We start from the raw sequence: 20,704 nt of genomic DNA, 5'->3' as shown, positions 1-20,704 counted from the left end.
TGAATGTGGTATCTATGGACGTGGAGAAGGCTTTTGACCGGGTGGAGTGGCAGTACCTGTTTGAGGTTCTGGGAAGCTTTGGGTTCAGGCCGAAGTTTCTGACACGGGTGCGTCTGCTGTACGTGGCTCCGGTGGCGAGTGTACGGGCAAACAAGATGAGCTCACGGAGTTTTGGGTTGCATACGGGAATGAGGCAGGTGTGTCCGCTGCCGCCGCTGTTGTTTGCGCTAGTGATACAGTCCTTGGCGATGGCCCTTAGGGGGTCGGCAGAGTTGCAGGGGGTTATGAGGGGGGAGTAGGGAACAGCGGGTGTCACTATATGCAGACGACCTCCTGTTGTACGTATCAGACCCATTGGAGAGTATGCGGAGAATTATGGGCTTATTTGAGAGGCTCAATGCCTTCTCGGGTTATAAGTTGAACGTGGGAAAAAGCGAGGTGTTTCCGGTGAACGAAGGAGACGGGGAGCTAATTGAGGGGGTGATGCACGATCAATCACTACTGAAGCGAGATTGTAGTCCGTGCCTCTTTAAGCCCTAGCATGTCGTTTTCCAGCAGTCGCTGGCGGATTTTAGAGGACAGCATGCCCGCAACAAAAGCATCCCGTATTAAGTGTTCGGTGTGGTCATTGGCTGAGACTTGTGGACAGTTACAGTTTCTACTTAACACTAACAATGCGCAGTAAAAATCGTCCAGTGATTCCCCTGGGATCTGCCATCTGGTAGCTAAAAGATGCCGAGCGTATACCTGATTCACAGTGCGGACGGAGTGCTCCTTTAACAAAGTCATTGCGTCCTCGAAACTGCCTGCGTCTTCGATAAGCGTGTAGATTTCTGGGCTCATCCTTGAGTGGAGGACTTGCATTTTCTGTTCCTCCGTGGAGGTAGTCGGGGCCGTCCTGATGTACCCGTTGAAACATGCCAGTCAATGCTTAAAAGTTGCTGCTGCATTTGCCGCGTGGGGGTTGATTTGTAGACACTCTGGTTTTTAGAATAGCATTTTAGAATAGCCAGGGGTAGGTTTAGGTATCTGGGGATCCAGGTGACGGAGGAGTGGGCGACATTGCACAAATGGAACTTAACAAAGTTGGTGGAGGAGATGAAGGAGGACTTTAGGAGATGGGATACTCTACACCTGACAGGGGAGGGTCCAAGTGGTGAAAATGAATGTGCTGTCAAGGTTCCTATTTGTATTCCAGACTCTCCCGATCTTTATTCCGAAGGCCTTTTTCCGGAGGCTGGATGTAGCGATTTCGGAATTTATATGGACGGGGAAGGTGCCGAGGGTAAAGGGGGCCCTGCTACAGAGGCAGAGGCAGGAAGGGGGGTTGGCATTACCTAATCTGCTCCACTATTACTGGGAAGCAAATGTGGAGAAAGTGAGGCGGTGGTGGGAAGGAGAGGGGTTGGAATAGGTTAGGATGGGGGAAGAGTTCTGTAGGGGGTTCAGCCTGATGGCCATGGTGATGGTGGTGCTACCGCTGGCACCGAGGGGGATATACTGAGAGCCCTGTAGTACAGTCCACAATAAAGGTGTGGAATCAGCTGAGGAGACACTTTAGGATGGAGGGGATATTGGTGTTAACGCTGCTGTGTGAAAATACGGGTTCAAACCGGGAGAAACGGATGGTATGTACAGGAGGTCGAGGGAGGTGGGGTTGGTGAGGGCGAGGAATTTGTATCTGGAGGAGAGGTTAGCAAGTCTGGAAGAGCTGCGCGAGAGGGTAGAGCTCCTGACGGGAAGCGAATTTAGGTAAATACAAGTGAGGGACTTTGCACAGAAGGTGTGGAAAGGGTTTCCCAGACAGTCGAATATACCCTATTGGAACAGTTGCTGCTTCCGGACGTGGAAGGGGAGGGTAGGATTGGGGACATGTACAGTGGCTGGGGGAGTAGGGGAGGATCAAGGAGAAATGGGAGGAGGAGTTGAGGGGGAGATAGGTTGGGGAATGTGGAGCAAGGCGCTGCGCAGGGTGAATTCAACCTCCTCGTGCGCAAGGATGAGTTTGATACAGTTCAAGGTGGTACACAGGGTGCACATGACTTGGGCGAGGATGAGTGGGTCCTTCCAGGGGTTGGCAGACGAGTGTGAGAAGTGTGGGCGAGGACCTGGAAAACTTGTACAGACCGTAAAACTGTGAGTTGGGGAGAATGTTCCCCAGATTCTTTATGTTTTTGTACTTTTGAATATGTTTGGAATGAAATACATTTGAAAAATAACTCTGCACAGACAAATAATTAACTCATGTAACCTACTTTTAGAAAGTTCTCAAATGCAAATGAATTTCTCAGCTACAAATTGACCATCCTTATCAAACAAAGTCTTCCAGTGAGCTGATTGCAGCTGGTATGTTTAATAATCTTTATTAATAATCTTTATTAGTGCCACAAGTAGGCTTACATTAACACTGCAATGAAGTTACTGTGAATATCCCCTAGTCACCCCATTCCGGCGACTGTTCGGGTACACTGAGGGAGAATTCAGAATTCCCAAATTACCTAACAGAACGTGCAGACACTGCACAGCCAGTAACCCAAGCCGGGAATCGAACCCGGGTCCCTGGCGCTGTGAAGCAACAGTGCTAACCACTGTGCTACCCTGAGTAATCAATCATTCCTCCATTGTGTGTCACTCACCTCAGTTCCAATCGATTATGTGGACAATGGGAGGCGCTGAAAATTGCCATTGCATGATCAAAACAGGCTAGAGATAGCAGATCCTATTAACCAACAAAGGTACCCAGCAAGTCGGTCTAAAAAGACCAACCAGACAACAGGGGACATACCTCCAACCAGCAGAACGGAACCCGCCTCACAACCAGTTAACTCAGCCAGTGCAAGGGAGACAAATTTGTTTTCACCTGCAAAGCTTCACCGTTACAGAAACTTGGCTATGACCTCGCCTGGAGATCTAGTAGCTTCCAATTTCCATTCATCTCCAAAGAACCACAAGAGAGAACCTAGCCAAGCCTGCGCCTTTTGCATTTAAAAAAAATTTAGAGTTCCCAATAATTTTTTTTTCCCGATTAAGGGGAAATTTTGCGTGGCCAATCCACCTACCCTGCACATCTTTATGCCGTGGGGTGAGACCCACGCAGACAAGAGTAGAATGTGTAAACTCCACACGTTTGCACCTTGTGCATTTAACAGACAGTTCATCCACATGATTTATTTATCGTATTTTCTTTGTTAATAAACTAATGTGCGTTTTGTCTCTGGGATCCATCTTTACTTGTGTATGTCTGTGAGCATAAGGGAGTGAGTATGTTTTGTTGCATCTACATTTTGGGGTGTTGATTGAATAAACATTCAAATGTTTTGTTTTGAGCTAAACATACCAGAAGGCCTGCTTCATGTTCATTACAGGAAATCACACACTCAAAAAGGTAAAACACTCCCTCTGAGACACATCTTGCTGTGAACAAGCGAGAAGTCAGGAGAAAGAGGAAAAGTTATCCCACCATCTCTCTCTCCCCATCTGGGGCAATATCGATTTCCCTAAATATACCTGGACTTGTCAAAGATAATTGAAAGGGTGAATGGAGTGTTGGTCTTAATCCCAACGAGCCTGGAATGCAAAGGAGTGGAATTTACATTACAATTTTACAAAGGACTGGTTCAATGCTCCTGTAAACTACGTCTGAACATAGAACATACAGTGCAGAAGGAGGCCATTCGGCCCATCAAGTCTGCACCGACCCACTTAAGCCCTCACTTCCACCCTATCCCCGTAACCCAATAACCCCTCCTAACCTTTTTGGGTCACGAAGGGCAATTTATCATGGCCAATCCATCTAACCTGCACGTCTTTGGACTGTGAGAGGAAACCGGAGCACCTGGAGGAAACCCACGCAGACACAGGGAGAACGTGCAGACTCCACACAGACAGTGACCCAGCGGGGAATCGAACCTGGGACCCTGGTGCTGTGAAGCCACAGTGCTATCCGCTTGTGCTACCGTGCTGCCCATAGCACAGCACAGTAATCCAGAAGGTACCACACTATTCCTTTAAGATGCTGCACATAATGGCTATGTAAAACAATCTAAAAGTACTGAGCATTCAGATGACCACACAGCACACAATAAAAATATTTTGAGAGGTCATTGCTCTGGGTAAAACCCCATATAATGTACCACATTCCATTCTGACCATCATACCTCCGGAAACATATATTAGCGCTGTAGGGAGATTCATCAGAATGATACAGAGGCTAAAATATTTAATTATGAGCACAGGTTGCATTGACTAGGCTTGTATTCGGCGGTGCAGTGGTTAGCACTGCTGCCTCATGGCGCTGGGGACCTGGGTTTGATCTCGGTCCCGGGTCACTGTCCGGGTGGAGTTTGCACGTTCTCCCCGTGTTTGCGTGGGTCTCACCCCCACAACCCAAAGATGTGCAGAGTAGGTGGATTGACCACGATAAATTGGCCCTTAATTGGCAAAAAAGAATTGGGTACTTTGAATTAAAAATAAAGTCAAAATGTCTAGACTTGTACTCCCTTAGGTACAGGGTGATCTAACTGAGGTGATTAAATAATTTGATAGAGTAGTAAGAACCGATTTATTTTGGTAGGGGTGTCCAGAATAAAGGGAAAAATAAACGTACAAAATTAGAGTTAGGGAATTAACTGATGATGTAAGGAAGCAGAGCTTTCGACAACTTCTTTTCGTATAGTACCTTTACGCCCAGCACTTCACATAAGTATTATTGGATGAGCAAAGCAACACTAAATCAAAGAAGGAAATGCAAGAAGGGGTGACTAAAAGCTTGGCCAATGGAAGGAGTTTTACAGCATGTTTTAAAAATAAATTTAGAGTACCCAATTATTATTATTTTTTCCAATTAAGGGGCAATTTATTGTGGCCAAATCACCTAACCAGCACATCTTTGGATTGTCGGGCTGAAACCCACGCAGACACGGGGAGAATATGCAAACTCCACACGGACAGTGACCCAGGGCCAGGATTCGAACCCGGGTCCTCAGCGCCGTAGTCCCAGTGCTACCATTGCGCCACATGCCGCCCTCTTTAAGGCATATTTTAAGGGAGTTGGGGAGGTGAAGATGTTTAGAGAGGGGTTCCCTGAGCTTAGGGCCTAGGTACAGCCATCAAATGTGGGTTAAAGATAGCGGGGAATACCGAAAGGCCATACTTGGAGCAACACAGAGTACAGAAGTAGGGATGCACAAGTCTTATGATGAAATTTAAACATGAAGATGTAAGTTGCATATTGGGAGATTTGGGTGACTAGGAACTGTCATGATATTTAGATCAGCATATCATGGTGCAATCACACACACACTGATGGACATGCAGTAGGACCAAGCAACACACACACAACATCGCAGCCAATCACCAGTGAGAGCACACGCACTATAAAAACAGGGGACACTACAGTTCCCGCTCATTCCAGCAGCAGCCAGCTCAGAGCACCGAGCTCAGAGCCTGCCACTCAGACATTCACCATGTGCTGAGTGCCTCACCCAGATAGTGATAGGACAGGGTCCACAGATTAGCTGGTAATGCACATATCCAAGTTAGCAGTGCGCTGTTACAGTTGAGTAGTTAATAAAATTGAGTTACACCATCTCCAGCCGTGTTGGATCGTTTGTACATCGGAACACCCAAACTAGTATGGCAGGGGGGTGGGCACGGGAGCAATAGGTCAGAAGGTGAGAGCGTTGAGGGAGAACTAGGGAATATGGACAGTGTGGCTCTGAGGCAGAGCAGACGGGGAGAAGTTGCTGAACACAGCGGGTCTGGTGGCCTGAAGTGCATATGTTTTAATGCAAGGAGCATTACAGGTAAGGCAGATGAACTTAGAGCTTGGATTAGTACTTGGAACTATGATGTTGTTGCCATTACAGAGACCTGGTTGAGGGAAGGGCAGGATTGGCAGCTAAACGTTCCAGGATTTAGATGTTTCAGGCGGGATAGAGGGGGATGTAAAAGGGGAGGCGGAGTTGCGCTACTTGTTCAGGAGAGTATCACAGCTATACAGCGAGAGGACACCTCAGAGGGCAGTGAGGCTATATGGGTAGAGATCAGGAATAAGAAGGGTGCAGTCACAATGTTGGGGGTATACTACAGGCCTCCCAACAGCCAGCGGGAGATAGAGGAGCAGATAGGTAGACAGATTTTGGAAAAGAGTAAAAACAACAGGGTTGTGGTGATGGGAGACTTCAACTTCCCCAATATTGACTGGGACTCACTTAGTGCCAGGGGCTTAGACGGGGCAGAGTTTGTAAGGAGCATCCAGGATGGCTTCTTAAAACAATATGTAAACAGTCCAACTAGGGAAGAGGCGGTACTGGACCTGGTATTGGGGAATGAGCCCGGCCAGGTGGTAGATGTTTCAGTAGGGGAGCATTTCGGTAACAGTGACCACAATTCAGTAAGTTTTAAAGTACTGGTGGACAAGGATAAGAGTGGTCCGAGGATGAATGTGCTAAATTGGGGGAAGGCTAATTATAACAATATTAGGCGGGAACTGAAGAGCATAGATTGGGGGCGGATGTTTGAGGGCAAATCAACATCTGACATGTGGGAGGCTTTCAAGTGTCAGTTGATAGGAATACAGGACAGGCATGTTCCTGTGAGGAAGAAAGACAAATACGGCAATTTTCGGGAACCTTGGATGACGAATGATATTGTAGGCCTCGTCAAAAAGAAAAAGGAGGCATTTGTCAGGGCTAAAAGGCTGGGAACAGACGAAGCCTGTGTGGCATATAAGGAAAGTAGGAAGGAACTTAAGCAGGGAGTCAGGAGGGCTAGAAGGGGTCATGAAAAGTCATTGGCAAATAGGGTTAAGGAAAATCCCAAGGCTTTTTACACTTACATAAAAAGCAAGAGGGTAGCCAGGGAAAGGGTTGGCCCACTGAAGGATAGGCAAGGGAATCTATGTGTGGAGCCAGAGGAAATGGGCGAGGTACTAAATGAATACTTTGCATCAGTATTCACCAAAGAGAAGGAATTGGTAGATGTTGAGTCTGGAGAAGGGGGTGTAGATAGCCTGGGTCACATTGTGATCCAAAAAGACGAGGTGTTGGGTGTCTTAAAAAATATTAAGGTAGATAAGTCCCCAGGGCCGGATGGGATCTACCCCAGAATACTGAAGGAGGCTGGAGAGGAAATTGCTGAGGCCTTGACAGAAATCTTTGGATCCTCGCTGTCTTCAGGGGATGTCCCGGAGGACTGGAGAATAGCCAATGTTGTTCCTCTGTTTAAGAAGGGTGGCAGGGATAATCCCGGGAACTACAGGCCGGTGAGCCTTACTTCAGTGGTAGGGAAATTACTGGAGAGAATTCTTCGAGACAGGATCTACTCCCATTTGGAAGCAAATGGACGTATTAGTGAGAGGCAGCACGGTTTTGTGAAGGGGAGGTCGTGTCTCACTAACTTGATCGAGTTTTTCGAGGAGGTCACTAAGATGATTGATGCAGGTAGGGCAGTAGATGTTGTCTATATGGACTTCAGTAAGGCCTTTGACAAGGTCCCTCATGGTAGACTAGTACAAAAGGTGAAGTCACACGGGATCAGGGGTGAACTGGCAAGGTGGATACAGAACTGGCTAGGCCATAGAAGGCAGAGGGTAGCAATGGAGGGATGCTTTTCTAATTGGAGGGCTGTGACCAGTGGTGTTCCACAGGGATCAGTGCTGGGACCTTTGCTCTTTGTAGTATATATAAATGATTTGGAGGAAAATGTAACTGGTCTGATTAGTAAGTTTGCAGACGACACAAAGGTTGGTGGAATTGCGGATAGCGATGAGGACTGTCTGAGGATACAGCAGGATTTAGATTGTCTGGAGACTTGGGCGGAGAGATGGCAGATGGAGTTTAACCTGGACAAATGTGAGGTAATGCATTTTGGAAGGGCTAATGCAGGTAGGGAATATACAGTGAATGGTAGAACCCTCAAGAGTATTGAAAGTCAAAGAGATCTAGGAGTACAGGTCCACAGATCACTGAAAGGGGCTACACAGGTGGAGAAGGTAGTCAAGAAGGCATACGGCATGCTTGCCTTCATTGGCCGGGGCATTGAGTATAAGAATTGGCAAGTCATGTTGCAGCTGTATAGAACCTTAGTTAGGCCACACTTGGAGTATAGTGTTCAATTCTGGTCGCCACACTACCAGAAGGATGTGGAGGCTTTAGAGAGGGTGCAGAAGAGATTTACCAGAATGTTGCCTGGTATGGAGGGCATAAGCTATGAGGAGCGATTGAATAAACTCGGTTTGTTCTCACTGGAACGAAGGAGGTTGAGGGGCGACCTGATAGAGGTATACAAAATTATGAGGGGCATAGACAGAGTGGATAGTCAGAGGCTTTTCCCCAGGGTAGAGGGGTCAATTACTAGGGGGCATAGGTTTAAGGTGAGAGGGGCAAAGTTTAGAGTAGATGTACGAGGCAAGTTTTTTACGCAGAGGGTAGTGGGTGCCTGGAACTCACTACCGGAGGAGGTAGTGGAGGCAGGGACGATAGGGACATTTAAGGGGCATCTTGACAAATATATGAATAGGATGGGAATAGAAGGATACGGACCCAGGAAGTGTAGAAGATTGTAGTTTAGTCGGGCAGTATGGTCGGCACGGGCTTGGAGGGCCGAAGGGCCTGTTCCTGTGCTGTACATTTCTTTGTTCTTTCTTTGTTCTTTGACAGGAACCACTGTAGATCAGTGAGTGTAGGGTTTTTGGGTGTAATGGAACTTTGGTGAAATAGTTCCCCCATACTGTTTTGAACACAGGCACTAGTGGAAATATTCCTTTTTTTTAAATTTAAAGTACCCAATTCATTGTTTTTTCCAATTAATGGTTAATTTAACGTGTCCAATCCAGCTACCCTGCACATCTTTGGTTTGTGGGGGTGAGACCCACGCAGACACGGGGAGAATGTGCAAACTGCACATGGAGAGTGACCCGGGGCCGGGATCGAACCCAGGTGCTCGGTTCCATGAGGCAGCAGTGCTAACCACCGGGCCACCGTGGAAATATTCCTGATGGTTTCAGGAAAGTTTAGGATTGCTTGATATTCTAATGTTTTCTTCGTCTTCCCTTACAACTCTGGCCATTTGAGAGTTGAGGGAACAGGACCTGACAGGTGAGGTAATTCTTGGCCATCTGGACAGTGCCCAGTGCATCGCAATTAATTTTATTGGAGTTTTGCATGAATGATTGTTGAGCTGGTTTCTAAAAGGACACAAGCCTTTGTTCGACTGTCCTCCCATTGAATCCAAAAAGATGTGGCAGTAACATTGCTAATGTAATCTCTCACCACTTCTATGTGTTGCTGGTACGCAATCTGGGTCTCACTGCAGTACAGGAGCGTGGTGATGACAACTGCTCCGTACACTAAGACTTTTGTTTATTGTCTTGAGTGGGAAATTTGAAACAGGCACGTCCAAAATCTGAACCGGGGTCAAACAAGGTTGTGTGATAGCTCCCATACAATTTTCAATCTACCCGACAGTGGTTATTCACCAAAAAAAGCAGAAACCTTTAACAAACTGACAACGTGGAGTAAAATTCAGTTCTGGGTCATCTCCACAGTCGGGTGAGATTAAAAGATTTCAAAGATATCTAAACATAAAATGAAAGGCTGTCTTATAAATGCCTCAATCCTTGGCTCAAAAAAGAAATGCAATGGATTTTGTTACTTTTCTGATTTGTTGTAAATTTGACATAATTACACAATCCTCATGTCACTTGTCAACTTTGTGATCTTTGTTAAACCCTTAAACCGTTAGAAGCTAACACATTCTTTATAGTGTTTACATTATTTTCTAAAATCACTTGACTGATTTGTCCAACGACCGTGTCATTGAGAATTCAAAAATTTGCATTTCTTAGATTAGCACATCTAATGATTTTGGTTGCAATTGCTAGCAGCCTCTGGGCTTCGATAGGGAAAGTGATAGCAGTCTATTGTATGAGGCACCCTGGGTGCAATTACTCAGGCAATCTCGGGCTCAGTTGATGTAAATGTCTGAAAGGCGAATATCCAGGGTAATAGATTCTGGCTCTTCTGATTTCCAACTATCAAAATGATAATTCTTAATATTCTCAGGCACTTTGCTGGGGTGGGGTTCGGTGGGTGTGTGGTGTAGACACATATGTACAGGAAAAAGGTTTAATTGATTGCCACATTCAGGGGGAATGTTTCAATGAATATTAATGAGGTTGCCTTCGTAATAACACAAGGGATACATTTGCATAAGTATCTCAATGCAGTTCGGTACCGTATCTCTGGCTTGCAGCCTATTGATAGTGTTACATGTGCAGTGTGCATGAAGCTATGTCAGCAGTCTGACACGCTGATTGTATTGTCTTTGTAAGAGATGGAAAAATCACAAAGAACCATTCAGAACACACATTGGATACACACAACATAGCGCCCCTTAACTGGAAGTGTCTCTCACCACGATCTCTGATTCACGGTGTGCACATTATTTATGAATATCTCATTAATACTGGGCCCATACAATGGCATGACCTTATGCATAACACACATATTTTACACTGCCCTCGAAGGCACATTTTTTCAAGAGGGACTATTATACTTCCTCAATCTTTCTTTAACCAGGATGGCAGCTAAAAAAAAAACAGCCGAACAAATTGCAGGCTCCTGTTTGACCTCCGAGCTGATAACTGCAGGCTGAAAGATGTGATGCAGTGACTCCAAGGAGCACATCACCTTGCAGGGTGTCATCAAATCCTCCTCACAGATATGGATGGGAGATTTAATTTTTAAAAACCACGCACTGATTCTAAAAGAGAGTTTGGAGCTGGTGGAAGGATGTGTGAATCAACGAGGATTCACTACCATCCTTCATTTCAACATGCTGCAGCATTTATTGTCAAATTGGTTGAACACAATAGCAACAGTCAATCAAGGGCAATAAATGGAAATGTGAAATGAAACTGGCTGGTTTGCAGTTCTGGGGGGAGGGGGAATGATGCAAGGAGGGAAACCGGAGAACAAGAATAGGTTAATAAATTTATAAAAGAAAAAAACTCAAACTGTGAAATATTCCCAGTATACCGGGGAGATACAATTTCCCCCCCTCTTTCCCCGGCATTGTGTGGGAATGGAACAATAGTGAAATCAAGATTTGAATGAAATTAGCAAATATTTATATATATATATTTATATATAATATATAAAAGTATTATATTATGCATAATATGTTTTGCTGATTTCATTCAAATGTTGATTTCACTATTGTTTCAATGCACACCATTTATCCATATGTATACCTGAGATTTATGCATCGCTGTGATTGCAAGTTGTCACTCATGGATAATATTCCTACTGCACCCGAGATAAAAATGAAGACAAAGAAATTTAAAAAAAGCTGGCAATGTGAAATGGAAAAGTGTTGGGAATGCACAGCAGGTCAGACAGCATTGGAAGGTGAAAAATCAGTGTCCCCCCCTCCCCCATTGTATTCACATGAATATAAACATGCAGATCTGGAGAGCAGAATACGTGCAGTTACTGTTCACAACACGTTCCCCATCCATATAATTCCAATGTATAAAAGAAACATGACGATGTAAATATTTAAGAAAGAGGGATGTGTGTGTAATGTCATCAAAATTGAATGGAAAAAAGTCAAGGGAATGTGTAACTCTGATGGAAATGTACAGTCAAGACAATTCAAATTGTTCTGTAATGTTTATTATAGATTTTATGAATAAAGTATATTTTTTGGAGAAAAAAAAATTCCATCTTTTAATATTTTTTACACATTTGGCTCGACAGTTACAGAAACAGAATTGCTTTCTCTTTATTTCGGATCCAGGTTGATGTTAATGACAATCGGTTTGACCTCTCAACTACTTCCTTTAAGCCACTGGTGCGTCAGATCGCTTGTCCAACATCTCGCATTGGCTGAGCCTGAATTTCCCTATGCGCTCCATTTCTCACAGCTTTTGATCCACCGTTGTGGATTGTGCTTTCAGCTATTATAGTTTCCACACTCTGAAATTTCCATCCCCAAATCCCAACTCTCTCTAGAATTGGAGAATGGTGACACCACAGAAGGAGGCCATTCGGTCTAGCAAGATCATACTCACTCTCTGCAAGAGCAATTTATGATTATTCCTCTTGGGTTGGCCACTTCTTTTTAAAAGCCACGATTGAATCGGCTTTCACCACCTGGTCGGGCAGTGCATTCTGGAATCACAACCACTTGTTGTGTAAAAATGTTTTTCCTCTTGTTGCCTTCTGTTCTCTTGCCAATCACTTAATCTGTGTCTTCTAGTTCTCGATTCTTCCACCAATGAGAACCATTTCTATCTACTCAGTCTAGAACCCTCTGAAATTTCTTCCTTCAACAATCTTATTTCATATCCACCCGTTTTGGTCAACCCCATTGATACCTCATAGATCATTTGGAGATTTGGACAGAGAGATGGCAGATGGAGTTTAATCCGGACAAATGTGAGGTAATGCATTTTGGAAGGTCTAATACAGGTATGGAATATACAGTGAATGGTAGAACCCTCAAGAGTATTGACAGTCAGAGAGATCTATGTGTACAGGTCCACAGGTCACTGAAAGTGGCAACACAGGTGGAGAAGGTAGTCAAGAAGGCATACGGCATGCTTGCCTTCATTGGCCGGAGCATTTAGTATAAAAATTGGCAAGTCATGTAGCAGCTGTATAGAACCTTAGTTAGGCCACACTAGGAGTATAGTGTTCAATTCTGGTCGCCACACTACCAGAAGGATGTGGAGGCTTTGGAGAGGGGGCAGAAGAGATTTACCAGGATGTTGCCTGGTATGGAGGGCATTAGCTATGAGGAGAGGTTGAATAAACTCAGTTTGTTCTCACTGGAATGACGGAGGTTGAAGGGCGACCTGATAGAGGTCTACAAAATTATGAGGGGCATAGACAGAGTGGATAGTCAGAGGCTTTTCCCAGGGTAGAGGGGTCAATTACTAGGGGGCATAGGTTTAAGATGCGAGGGGCAAGGTTTAGAGGAGATGTACGAGGCACCTTTTTTACACAGAGGGTAGTGGGTGCCTGGAACTCGCTGCCGGAGGAGGTGGTGGAAGCAGGGACGATAGTGACGTTTAAGGGGCATCTTGACAAATACATGAATAGGATGGGAATAGAGGGATACGGACCCCTGAAGTGTAGAAGATTTTAGTTTAGATGGGCAGCATGGTCAGCACAAGCTTGGAGGGCCGAAGGGCCTGTTCCTGTGCTGTACTTTTCTTTGTTCTTTGTTCTCATTCTTTGGCTTTGCATCTACATTTTACCTCTTGCCATGGGGAAGTGGCTTGGGACATTTTTCTATGTTAAAGATGCTATTGAACAGAAAGTGGTCACTTATTATTAAGAGGACTCTGTCCTTGTAGGCAGTGATCATCTTGAGTTTGGGTTTGGCGCAGCTCCCCATTGATGAAATCAGGACCTTGATGAGAGGTCAATGTGAATGTCACTGACCCGCTTTAGGGAATCACTGTCAATCCAGCTCCACTGATATGGTTTGTCGCATTTGAGTAAAGTTAGAGCTCAAGATGTGAACTCACATGTAGAATTCAACAATTTCATACGCACCTGGGAAATTGTGTTGCGGATGTCTCACATCATGTACATTTTGCTTAGATTAAATGCACTTGTGTGTGGCCTCTAGACGAGTGCAATAAAAAACCTGGTAGTTCTAGGGGCAGAGTTTAACCAGCCCTTTAGAGATGGACTGGGAGGTGGCAAGGGCAGTCATTGGTGGCTGAAGGTGCCGGGAGGGGAGCCTGATGTATTCTAGCCCCCAGGGCTTTTAACCAGGTTGCTGGGATTTTATGAGCCTCGGAATGGACCCCACTGTGTGGTGAGACCACCAGCTGCAATGGGGCAGCTGCTGAGCTTCTTCCCAAGGGGTGGGGGTGTGGTCCTTTCTGGAGGCTCCATGGCCCAAGGTGTTGAATGGATCCATGCCAAACGGTGAAGTATGAAACAGGACATAGATTGTTTCCTTCTCAGCAGGTTTATTCAAAAAATGCAGCATTACAGATCTCTGCCTCCATTGCACCAACTCGAATGTTCAAACTGATTCTCTTTATACTCGTTTGTAAAACAATCATAACCTAATTAACTAATTGAAAGCCCCTCAAAGGGACTGTAACAAAAAACAAAACATTCAAAGGCAATATAGCAAATCAAATCACAATCTGGTTTTTGAGGCTGATGATGCACTCCAGCTCCCTCAAGGCCTCAGGGCCTACCAGTCGTGGAAGGCCACAAGCATTCCGGCGGACACGGTTTGCTCCCTCTTCAGGGATATCTTGGGTGCAAACAAGTCACAGGGTGGCTCTGATCTGCCTGCATCTCTCACCCCGCCAAGCACTGTATGGCCAAAGAACAGAAGAGTGGGGCTGAAGTGAAACCAGAATCTGGGGAGCAGCCTCTCCAGATATTCAAAAAGGAGCTGCATCCTCTGTCAGCCGATATACACGGGGAACACATTGGGCAGCACAGTGGCACAGTGTTTAGCACTGCAGCCTCACAGCGCCAAGGTCCCAGGTTCCATCCCAGGCTCTGGGTCACTGTCCGTGTGGAGTTTGCACATTCTCCCCGTGTTTCCGTGGGTTTCACCCCCACAACCCAAACGATGTGCAGGCTAGGTGGATTGGCCATGCTAAATTACCCCTTCATTGGAAAAAATGAATTGGGTACTCTAAATTTTAAAAAAAAATACACGTGGAACACAAACTCCCCAAAGCTGCAGAAACTACAGGTGGCCTGAGAATCCGTGAACCACCGTGATCATCTTTTCTACAGGACAGCTGCGTGCAGCATCCTCCACACCAAAATTGCTGATGGTCAAGGGAAAGACTCCAACATAGAGAGCCTACTGCAGGGGGTCCCTGACACCTCTGAACGGCAGGCCGGAATGCTACGGTGTGCTGATTCTTATATTGTTTTGAGTACATCTATTAAACAAATGGTCAAATTAACAGAAATTAAAGTGGCAGTCTCTTTAGTAAGGGGTACTGTAAGAAAAGATAAGGTCTTAACGGAAACTTACTAAATCTGATTAAAATGACATTTTAAAAAAATATATATATTTATTAAGAATTTTTTAACAAAATTTTTCACCCTTACAAACAACACCCCCCCCCGTAACAAAAACAAAAAGAAAGAAAGCTCACATAGCAAGACATGAACATGGTAAATCGATGTGATACAGAGCTTTGTATGTTGGATTCCTCCCGTACATGTCAGTTTTCCGGCTCATTCATGTATTTTCTTGCTCGAATGCCCCCCAAATAAACCCCCCTTCCCCCTCCCTCCCTCCTCCCCCCCCCCCCCCCACGAAAGATATCCCCCCTCTCCCCCCCGCCCCCCGCCCCCCTGGGTTGCTGCTGCTGCTGACCGACCTTCATCTAACGCTCCGCGAGATAGTCTAGGAATTGCCACCGCCTGTAGAACCCCTGTGCAGACCCTCTCAAGGCAAACTTTATCCTCTCCAACTTGATAAACCCTGCCATATCATTTCTCCAGGCCTCCACGCTGGGGGGCTTCGCCTCCTTCCACATTAGCAAGATCCTTCGCCGGGCTACTAGGGACGCAAAGGCCAGAATGCTGGCCTCTTTCGCCTCCTGCACTCCCGGCTCGTCCACTACTCCAAATAGTGCTAGCCCACAGCTTGGCTTGACCCGGACTTTCACCACCTTAGATACTGTTCCCGCCACTCCCCTCCAGAACCCCTCCAGTGCCGGGCATGACCAAAACATATGGACATGGTTCGCCGGACTTCCTGAGCACCTTCCACATCTGTCCTCTACCCCAAAGAACCTACTCAGCCTCGCCCCCGTCATATGCGCTCTATGAACCACCTTAAATTGTATCAGGCTAAGCCTGGCACACGAAGAAGAGGAATTAACCCTACTTAGGGCATCAGCCCATAGCCCCTCCTCAATCTCCTCCCCCAACTCCTCCTCCCATTTACCCTTCAGCTCCTCTACCAACGCCTCCCCCTCTTCTTTCATCTCCTGGTACATCGCCGACACCTTGCCCTCTCCGACCCATACACCCAGGGCAGCACGGTAGCATTGTGGATAGCACAATTGCTTCACAGCTCCAGGGTCCCAGGTTCAATTCCGGCTTGGGTCTCTGTCTGTGCGGAGTCTGCACATCCTCCCCGTGTGTGCGTGGGTTTCCTCCGGGTGCTCCGGTTTCCTCCCACTGTCCAAAAGATGTGCAGGTTAGGTGGATTGGCCATGATAAATTGCCCTTAGTGTCCAAAATTGCCCTTAGTGTTGGGTGGGGTTAATGGGTTATGGGGATAGGGTGGAGGTGTTGACCTTGGGTAGGGTGCTCTTTCCAAGAGCCAGTGGAGACTCGATGGGCTGAATGGCCTCCTTCTGCACTGTAAATTCTATGTAAAACCCGAAATCACCCTATCTTGTATCTCCTGTGCCGGAGCAACGGGAATTCCCTCACCTGTCGCCTCACAAACGCCCTCACTTGCATGTACCTGAAAGCATTTCCCGGGGGTAGCCCAAACTTCTCCTCCAGTGCCCCTAGGCTCGCAAACGTCCCATCAATGAACAGGTCCCCCATTCTTCTAATCCCTGCCCAATACCAGCTCTGAAACCCCCCGTCCATCCTCCCTGGGACAAACCGGTGGTTACCCCTGATCGGGGACCACACCGAGGCTCCCATTGCACCCCTGTGCCATCTCCACTGGCCCCAGATCTTTAGCGTTGCCGCCACCACCGGACTCGTGGTGTACCTTGACGGCGAGAGCGGCAGCGGTGCCGTCACCAGCGCCCCCAGGCTCGTTCCTTTGCAGGACGCCATCTACAACCTCTGCCATGCCGCCCCCTCTCCCTCCATCACCCACTTACGGATCATCGCCACATTGGCTGCCCAGTAGTAGCCACCCAGATTCGGCGACGCCAACCCTCCTCTGTCCCTACTGCGCTCCAGAAACCCTCTCCTTACCCTCGGGGTCTTATTCGCCCACACAAACCCCATAATGCTCCTGCCTACCCTCTTAAAGAAGGCCTTGGTGATCACGATTGGAAGGCACTGGAACACAAAACGAAACCTTGGGAGGACCACCATTTTGACCGACTGCACTCTACCCGCTAGCGAGAGCGGCAACATGTCCCATCGTTTGAAGTCCTCCTCCATCTGCTCCACCAGCCTCGTCAAATTAAGTTTATGTAGGGCCCCCCAACTCCTAGCTATTTGGATCCCCAAGTACCGAAAGCTCCTTTCCGCCCTCCTCAACGGTAGATTGTCTATCCCCCTTTCCTGGTCTCCTGACTGTACTACAAAGAGCTCACTCTTCCCTACATTGAGCTTATAGCCCAAAAAATCCCCAAACTCCCTTAGAGTCTGCATGACCTCCACCATCCCCTCCACTGGATCCGCCACATACAACAACAGGTCGGCTGCGAAAAGCGACACTCGATGCTCCTCTCCCCCTCAGACCACCCCCCTCCATTTCCTAGACTCCCTTAATGACATGGCCAAGGGTTCACTTGCTAATGCAAACAACAGGGGGGACAGGGGGCACCCCTGCCTCGTCCCTCGATACAGCCGAAAAGACTCCGACCTCCGCCAATTCGTAACCACACTCGCTACCGGGGCTCTATATAGGAGCTTAACCCAGCTAATAAACCCTCCCCGAACCCAAACCTCCACAGCACTTCCCAAAGGTACTCCCACTCTACTCGGTCAAAGGCCTTCTCCGCGTCCATAGCCGCCACTATCTCCGCCTCTCCCTCCACCGATGGCATCATTATCACGTTTAGGAGCCGCCGCACATTGGTGTTTAGCTGCCTACCCTTTACAAATCCTGTCTGGTCCTCGTGAATCACCCCTGGGACACAGTCCTCGATCCTCGTAGCCAGCACTTTTGCCAGCAACTTAGCATCCATGTTGAGGAGCGAGATCGGCCTGTACGACCCACATTGCAGTGGGTCCTTATCCCACTTCAGAATCAAAGAGATCGTCGCCTCAGACATTGTTGGGGGCAGGGTCCCTCCCTCCCTTGCCTCATTAAAAGTCCTCACCAGCAACGGGGCTAACAGGTCTACGTACTTCCTATAGAACTCAACCGGGAACCCATCCGGCCCCGGGGCCTTCCCTGCCTGCATACTCCCCAGACCTTTAATCAGCTCCTCCAACCCAATTGGTGCCCCCAAACCAGCCACCTCCTGCTCCTCCACCCTCGGGAACCTCAGTTGGTCCAAGAATCGTCGCATCCCCTCTTCCCCCGCTGCGGGCTGGGATCTGTACAGCTCCTCATAGAAGGCCTTGAATGCCTCATTTACTTTCATCGCACTCCGCACCGTAGCTCCACTTCCATCCTCGACTCCACCTATCTCCCCCACTGCCATCCTCTTATGGAGCTGGCGGCCTGGCAAACCTCCACGGATCCACTCCCCCCATCTGGTCCATAAACCCCCTAAGCTCCTTAGCCACAGCCGGCCTCTTTCTGGTCCTAGATCTGGAGCGATCCAGTGCTGGGTCCAACACCGTGTTGAAATCCTCACCCTCCGAGGCCTCTGGTGCTAGATGGGGCACATCGGGTGCTGGCGAGGAGGCCCAAGGCCAATGAGCCGCCAAGGGCGATTGTGGTGAGGTTTCACCGTTTCACGGACAGAGAGATGGTCTTGAGATGGGCCAAGAAAGAGCGGAGTAGCAGCTGGGAGAATGCGGAGATCCGAATCTACCCGGACTGGAGCGCGGAGGTGGCAAAGAAGAGAGCGGGTTTCAACCAGGCCAAGGCGGTGCTGCATCGGAAGGGAGTGAGATTCGGAATGTTGCAGCCAGCACGATTGTGGGTCACATTCCAGGATCAACATCATTACTTTGAAACGCCTGAGGAGGCTTGGACCTTTATCCAAACTGAAAAGTTGGACTCAAACTGAGGGTTTGTGGGGGTGGGGGGGATGTTGGATGTTTGTTGTACACAGGGTTTTAATCACACGCAGGAAATGTTCCACGGGTTGGGTGATGGATGGGGATGGGGAAAGGGATCGGGTGAGAAGACTGTGCGAGAAGGTGGGCGCCGGTGCTGGAGGGAGAGGAGGCTCGGGGATGGGGGAAATGAGATAAGGCTGCGACAGGAGCTGCGCCAGAGGGGGCGGGGCAGGCTCAGGAAAGCGTGGGTTTTTTCCCGCGCTAGGGAAGGACGGCGGCGGGGGGGGGGGGGGAGTGGAGGAGCGCACACGGATTGTTGGGGAGGGGAGATTCCCACACGGGGGGGTCAATGGGACGGCGGGGGAAGCCGGGGTCAGCAGGAGTCAGCTGACTTACGGGAGTGTTATGGGGGGAGCAAAAGAGCTAGACTCGGGTCTAGCGGGGAGGGGGGGGGGGAATAGGGTTGCTGCTGCACTGGCCGAGGGGGAATTGGACACAGAAGAGGTGGTCGGGGCGAGGGTCCCCCGTCTGTGGGACTGGAGGGTGAGGACGGCGCGGGCACGGGACTGACCTAGAAAAGGTGATGGCTAGTCGGCAAGGGGGGGGGTGGGGTGGGAGGCTGATAACGTGGAATGTGAGGGGCCTGAATGGGCCGGTAAAGAGGGCCCGAGTGTTCGCGCACTTAAAGGGACTGAAGGCAGACGTGGTCATGCTTCAGGGGACACATTTGAAGGTGGCAGACCAGGTCAGGTTAAGAAAGGGATGGGTAGGACAGGTATTCCATTCGGGGCTCGATGCGAAGAACAGAGGGGTGGCAATACTGGTGGGGAAGCGGGTGTCGTTTGAGGCCAAGAATATCGTAGTGGACAATGGAGGTCGATACGTGATGGTGAGCGGTAGGTTGCAGGGGACGTGGGTGGTATTGGTAAATGTATACGCCCCGAACTGGGACGATGCTGGATTCATGAAGCGTATGTTGGGGCGTATTCCGGACCTGGAGGTAGGAAGCTTGATAATGGGTGAGGATGTGCAGACTCCGCACAGACAGTGACCCAAGCCGGAATCAAACCTGGGACCCTGGAGCTGTGAAGCAATTGTGCTATCCACAATGCTACCGTGCTGCCCCATAGGAGCAGAATTAGGCTACTCGGCCCATCGAGTCTGCTCCGCCATTCAATCATGGCTGATATTATCTCATCCCCATTTTCCTGCCTTCACCCGATAATTCCACAGATTCAACACCCTCTGGCTGAAGAAATTTCTCCTCATCTCTGTTTTAAAGGATCGTCCCTTTAGTCTGAGATGGTGTCCTCTGGTTCTAGTTTTTCCTACAAGTGGAAACATCCTCTCCATGTGCACTCGATCCAGGCCTCACAGTATCTTGTAAGTTTCAATAAGATCCCTTCTCATCCTTCTAAACTCCAACGAGTACAGACCCAGAGTCCTCAAACGTTCCTCATACAAGTTCTTCATTCCAGGGATCATTCTTGTGAACCTCCTCTGGACCCTTTCCAAGGCCAGCACATCCTTCCTTAGATACGGGGCCCAAAACTGCTCACAATACTCCAAATGGGGTCTGACCAGAGCCTTGTACAGCCTCAGAAGTACATCCCTGGTCTTGTATTCTAGCCCTCTTGACATAAATGCTAACATTGCATTTGCCTTCCTAACTGCTGACTTAACCTGCACATTAACCTTAAGAGGATCATGAACAAGGACTCACAAGTCCCTTTGTGCTTCTGCTTTCCGAAGTATTTCCCCATTTAGAAAATAGTCTATGCCTAAATTCCTCCTTCCAAAGTGCATAACCTCACACT

The sequence above is a fragment of the Scyliorhinus torazame genome, chromosome 1, assembly GCF_047496885.1.
Source record: "Scyliorhinus torazame isolate Kashiwa2021f chromosome 1, sScyTor2.1, whole genome shotgun sequence".
Lineage (NCBI taxonomy): Eukaryota > Metazoa > Chordata > Chondrichthyes > Carcharhiniformes > Scyliorhinidae > Scyliorhinus > Scyliorhinus torazame.
Note: the sequence above shows the minus strand (reverse complement) of the source record.